The 6362-nt window shown below is 49.2% G+C and overlaps 1 long non-coding RNA gene across 1 annotated transcript in view; it reads right to left on the bottom strand.

Moving 5' to 3' along the window:
- Window positions 1-494: 494 nt before the first annotated feature.
- LOC140848117 (uncharacterized) overlaps window positions 495-6362 on the bottom strand; it is a 146775-nt gene continuing 140907 nt past the window's right edge. The window contains exon 4 of the long non-coding RNA XR_012128663.1: window positions 495-1587. This is a non-coding gene — a long non-coding RNA (uncharacterized lncRNA). The remainder of the gene's footprint in view (window positions 1588-6362) is intronic.

The raw sequence follows: 6362 nt of genomic DNA, 5'->3' as shown, positions 1-6362 counted from the left end.
TACATACTCTAGCATGAGAGAGATGTACAAGGAAAATGAAGAACAATAAACCAGTGTTAAGGGCTGGAGAAGAAAAGGTGATGTTTTAAGAAAGGAGGTCAGATAAAAGGGCAATACTCAAGCAGAGAATGGAAAAAAAGAGGGAGGGAGGCATTCCAGGCAGAACAGCAAACTCCAGTTTTTTCTAGAGAAATATTAGTACAAACAGGTTGGCCAAGCAGTCTTGAGCCCAGCATGCTTTGCTTCACCTTCACTCTGGGACCCGGTGGTGAGGACAAGTAACTGTGGTGCAAAGGAGTGAGGCCAGGGAAACTAGTCATCCACCATTTATCAGGAGAATGGCTTCTTTAGGAGGGAATACAGTTGGAACAGGCTCAGTCTGTTTAATATTGGCTTCAGAATCCAATATGAAAATATGATCATACAAATAGCTTGTGAGGAACGTTCTATTCTGTGTATAGGTGGTGCCACACTATAGTAGGCAGAGAGAGAAATCTGACCCTCAGCCTCATCACATCCCAGATGGTGGCAAATGTTATATAACCAAGATGATCTCTCTCCACGCCCACCTGACATCTTCAGTCTGACCTTCCTAAAGCGCAGGTCCTGGAAGGGTGTGTTTTCCTAAGACACTTCTTCTGTCCTCACAGGGAATCTGTCTGCCCCCTGTTGGTGATGCAGCTTTGATCATCTGCACAGGCTGTCGTCTGATTCTCCGCTCTGTAATTTTGGTTTGGTTTTCCTCCCTTGCAGCTCACAGGCAGTCTGTACTGATACACCTTAAGGCCATCCAACCATCCTGCTTTTCATCACAACTCCCCCTAGACTTATCATCCACTGATGATTCCTGCCCCACCCGGTTGTTACTTGTGATGTTGGCAAAGCAGGGTTTCCAGCTCTGTCGGTCCCTGCACGTCAACCAGTCAGCTCGTGGCCGCTCATGGCAGCTCATGGTGGTCTACTGTAAGTAAGAGCGGTTCACCGTCATCTGTGTGTGTATGTCCACTCCTTTAATATATAAAATAGTTTCAAAATTAGTTTGTCCATGTGGCTGAAAAAAGTAAACCACTGAAGAGAGTTCAGGATTCATTTTCAATAATTCACCTCAGTGGCCCTTGTCTTTCCCCAAAATGAGGCTGTACAAGCAAACACCGTGCTCATACAGCACTTGGATTGGTTTAGTCTTTCCTTCCTCTGTACACACACACACACACACACACACACACGAGGACTATTTGAGCAATATTTTTTTTAAGTAGTGTTGGATATTAACAACAAGCATAAAATGAGTATACATCAGTCTGTAATGCTTGAAGAAAGGCAGCAGGCACACACAATGGTGTATACTGTTTCAGTTCCCCTGTGATTGGCTTTAACAACTTAAATTACACATTTTACAAGAATATATATGCTTCTCAAAATCTTTGGTATTCTTACATTTGCCACTGACACTTGCCACTACTCTCCTTAGGATGAAGACTGCTGGTGCTGTGAACCCAGTCCCAGGAGGGTCTCACTGTCTTGTGTGCTCTCTGACTTGAGCATCTTTTACTCCGAATCTCAGGTTGAGTCCCTGGGACACGCTCTCTGGAAAAACACAGCAAAAGGGATAAAAGGACTCACCAGTCAGAACATTTTAAATGACTCTTTAGAAATTGAAGTGCAACACTTTAAATTGAAATCATAAACGACACATGTTTGGCCAAGGAGTGAATCAAAAGGCTCCCTGAAATGGAGCTTCCCCAGGAACTTGGTCGAGGCCATCGGTGAAGAAGCAGGCTGCCCCCTGGGGCACCTCGGGCACAGTTGTTCACACCGTGTGTCAGGTCACACCAGGTGACAGGCAATTGGTTCATCAGATGGCCCGGATGGACACCAGCTGGGGAGGCTCAGAGAAGGTGGTTCTCTGCTATTTACACTCAAGAGGTGGGTTCTTCCAAAGGGATTCAGTTTGTCACGTGGACAAACCAAGGCTACAGAAAGGCAGGAACAGTACCAGAGATTTCACTTGCCACATACATGACCCTCCATGTATGTTTCTTTTTCTTTCAACTTGCTGCTTCAGTTTCACCTCTTTCTTGAAATATTTCCAGGCTAATAGCTCTTGGCATGTTATCATTGGGTATATTTCCCCTGCAGCTGTTGGATACACACGGGGACAACAATTTTAGTATCAGTCATTGATATAAAGCTTCATCATAGTTATCCGCTTCATTTTATTATTATTTGCCCACTTGGCAGTTATGTACATCACTACTTAAGAAAGTGTTTCAATTTTGAGTCTACTTCTGCTCAGGTAATTTTTTAAATTTTTATTGAAATTAAGGTCTATCTACAAACATGTATATCTTTTTATTAATACTAATAGAAATATCACTATAACATAATATATAACATATTTAAAATATATTTAATATCCAAAAAATCTGGTAACTTTTATAGCTTTAATATTGGTCCTGTACCTTTTTATTCTAATGTTTTATGGATTTTATGATTTTTAATGTTTTTCTTTTCTTTGATAACATCTGTGTTATAGTTTGGGGCTAGAGTGAATAAAGCTGCTATAAAATTCATGTACTAGTCTTTTTATGAACACTTGCTTCCATTACTCTTGGTCAAAACCTAGGTGACAGATTGCTGAGTCATACCTTAGGTAGATATTTAGTTTTATAAGACAGTGTCAACCTGTTTTCCTAAACTGGTTTTTCTATTTCAGATACTTCCAGCTATAGATGAGAATTCTGGTTGCTGTACATCATGACTAACACTTGGTATTATTAATTTTATTTTTAAAATTTCAGCTTTTCTAAGTGCTTATAAAGCTGTGTCTACCTGTGGTTCTAATTCACATTTCCTTGACAGCTACAGATACAGAAATCTCTTTCTGTGTTTGTTGGACAATCATATATCTACCTTGGTGAAGTGGCTGTTCAAATGTTTAATGGATTTAAAAGTTTGGTCATTTTGCTTCTTATTATGGAGTTGTGAGATTCTTTATATTCTGGATCTGAAACTTTTTGGAGATGGGTCTGTGGACACCAGTGGGTCTGCAGGATGAAAATTGTTTTTAAAATAATACCAAACCATTATTTGCCTTTTTGTTATGTTGACATATACACTGATGGTAAACAAGCACACAAACAAGAAGGGTGGGAATGCCACTGGCTCCTCGGCATGAATCAAGGTGGTGCCACCAAACTGTGCTAGTGGTCATTGTATTCTTCACTGTCACCCACTGGTAGTTTTAGAATATGCCTGTTTTATGGAAGAGTGTATTGTAACTTACGATACACTAATGTTAACCTATTTTGAGTGGTGAGGGCATTAATCTGCTTAACCACAGGCTGACAAAAGAGATTTAAAAGACAAGATGTCATGTGTGGGGGGACACATGGGAGTGAGGGAGAACACATGTCACGAAGAAAGAGTAAGTCAAAGAATATAGTGATTTAGAGGCATATAAATGTCATTAACGTTACTCTCCTTATGTCACCAACGTCCGTGGCTTCCTCGGCTGGTATGGTTATAAGAGCTGATGTACACTGTTTATAACAGTAATGAAGCTGTCTTTTATATGCATCTCTAACCTCACGTAGTGGCGACTGGAACCCGCTCCACCATGCTGGAATTCCAGGTACCACTAGCTTAGGGCCTTCCTGAGAGGAGAACCGGTTTCTGTTCTGAGAACCGTGAAGTGCTCTCTTGTGTCACTGAACACCGTTAAGGAGCTGAAAAATCTCTTCCTAAAGCAAAAACCTTTCAGCAGAAATCAATGATATTTTAGGAGATTTTAGTAAAAGGGGTAGGGTCTTTATAATTGGCTTGAGCAATGAAAACACCATGCACTGAAAGAAGCGGTGTGAGCATATGGCACTGTGATGTCTTCAAAGTGTGGTCCTGATGGGTCCACAGTGGCCCTGCTGAGGACGGAGGATTGAGGACAGGGCTGTGGAGTATTGTGTGTTACAAGTAAAACTTAAGAAGGCCCCGGAAATTCAGTTTTTTCTTGGTGTTTTTATTGCCCCCTTTTCATTGCTGAACACTATCGTTGTTACTTGCCACCTTCACATTCTAGCTGCATGGTGTCCTCTCCAAGAATCAGACCGCACTTCCTTGGTGTGCTGGGAAGAAGGCACGTCCCACTCAGCTAGGTGCGCGGGTGGAGGGTGGTCCGTGCCTTGGAGAATGTGTCACAGACTCTTGTTTTTACCAATCGTCTCCTCCCTAATGGCAGCGATTGGATAAACTGACCTCTAGAGTTTCGCAGTCCAACGAGGCTCTGACCATGTAGGGATCATGTTTGCCTCTGGTTTGGCCCCCAGTTTGATCCCTAGGCTCCCCGTGGTGACAAACTGGACAGGGAACGGTGTTTTTTAGGGCTTTTGCGCTGTTACTCTTCCCTTCTGCAGCTTGCTGATCGCCAGCTAAGAGGTCGGAGGTCTCAGAGCTTCGGGTACCCACCCAGGGGCAGGAAGGCCTGATTCTATCCAGGTTCGCGGGGCTGCAGGCGCCGGAGCGGGGGTGCTGGCGGGGACCGGCCCGGAGACCTGCACTGAAGCCCCGCTTTGCAAAGTGGGGTCGGAGGACCAGCAACGAAGCATCGGCTCTGAGTGTGTTGGTCGTGGACCCTCGGCCCCGCGCAGCCCTGCAGGACCGGTCCGCCTGTAGGGGGTTTCAGGCGCCTGGCGTGCAGGTCAAGGCCGACCACCCGCCCTGCCCCCCGGAGAGCCGCGGGGCCAGGACGCCTCCGGTAAGGTCGGCGGTGCGTGGCGGGAGGGGCTTGGGGCCCGGACAGGTAGCCGGAACCCCCCTACCGCAGGCGCCAGTTCCCAGCAGCTCGCGCGGCCCGCAATGCCTCCCCGGCCGCTGGCCCCGCCCCGCGCCGCCGGGGCTACCAGTGAGCGACGGGCCGCGCCCCTCCCGCCCTGCCTCCCGCGAGCGCGGCCCCAGCCCGTGGCGCCCGTGCGCGGGGCCCAGGCCCTGGTGCTGCCGCGGACGGGGCCAGGCGTTCCTACCGCTGTGTCGCGGGGAGTGCGGCGCGGGACGGCCTCGGGCCCCGGACGGTAAGTGGGGCGTGGGGGGCAGGCGCCGGGGGCGGGAGAGGCACCCGCGCTGCAGGGGGCGCGGGCTTTGGGGACGGCACGGAACCCCCGCGGCAGGGGCGCGACCCGTAGAGGCGCTAGGGCGGGCGGCTGACGGGCCTTGGGCGCCCCGGCTGGTGTGCGGCGTTCTCCCTCGTGACCCCATTCTGCGGGGTCTCATGTAGGAAGGGAGGCTAGGCCTCGGCAGGCGCCGCAGGTGAGTGGCGGGGTCCCCGCTTTCTTTGCGAGCCTGACCTGTGGTTGGGAGAGTAACTGGGCTCAGAGGATAAACTGGAGTCTTTCATCAAGCTGGTGGGGAAGGAAACCCTCTGCACACCCCAGAGCAGGGCGTCCCTTTCCTCCTAGGCCCCAGAGTCAAGGCCCAGTGGGATTTGCTTTCTAGGCCTGGTCTGTGCTGGGCCTTCAGTTTGGGGTTTCCTAGGCAGCAGATTCAGCCTCGGGGAGGAACCTCGGGAATTGCAGCCTCACTTCGGAAACAATGGGGTGGCGGGGGATAATGGGGCCTAGGCCTTGGGGGCAGTTAGGCAGCACCCAGGTTTAGGCGAACCCCAGGGCACAGAAGAGCTGAGTGGGGAGCCACGGTGATGAGACACGGGCATTTCCCAGCGGGGCATGGCTGGTGACTTAGCAGGTGTAACAGGTGCCCAGCATTTGTCAGATCCCCTGGCCTGCTGGCTGCCGCTCTCCGGGAACAGCTGCTGCTGATTGGCCTCCTGGATGGCTCGCAGCTTTTAATCATTGTAACTTCCGCAGACTCTTTGTTGTGGTGCAATTACCAGTGTGCACGAGGTGCCGCTTGACGGATAGGCTCTTTGTCCTCCAGGAGGGGGTGGAAGCCCCGGGACTCTTGCCTCAGCTGGTGGAGCAGCTGTGCTGCGCCAGGAGGCCCTTGCTCCGGGTTCTGTTTGCCCCACTCCTGGACCTGGTGTAGGAGTTACTTGGCTTTCACACTGAGCAGTGGCCTCCGGGGCTTCTGGTATGCGGACATCTGTATGGTGATGACTGTTTTAGGACAGCACATAGGAGTGTATTTTCTGTATTGACAAACTATGAGAAAGCGGCCATAAAGGTTCAATTGATTGGGTGATTACAGTCACAGATTTCCCATTTCCTCACAGCAGCACCTTCCTAGGTTAGGAAAGTAATGTTGGAGATCCGTCTGCCGGTGGGTGGGATCTGTGCACACGTTTGGTAGGCAGACTGAGAAACACCAGGGCAAAATACTGTTCACTGTGCGACTCACCCAGCAGTGTGGTGTCT

Source organism: Manis javanica, chromosome 1 (assembly GCF_040802235.1).
Source record: "Manis javanica isolate MJ-LG chromosome 1, MJ_LKY, whole genome shotgun sequence".
Taxonomy (NCBI): domain Eukaryota; kingdom Metazoa; phylum Chordata; class Mammalia; order Pholidota; family Manidae; genus Manis; species Manis javanica.
This window is presented reverse-complemented; position numbering and strand designations above follow the sequence as displayed.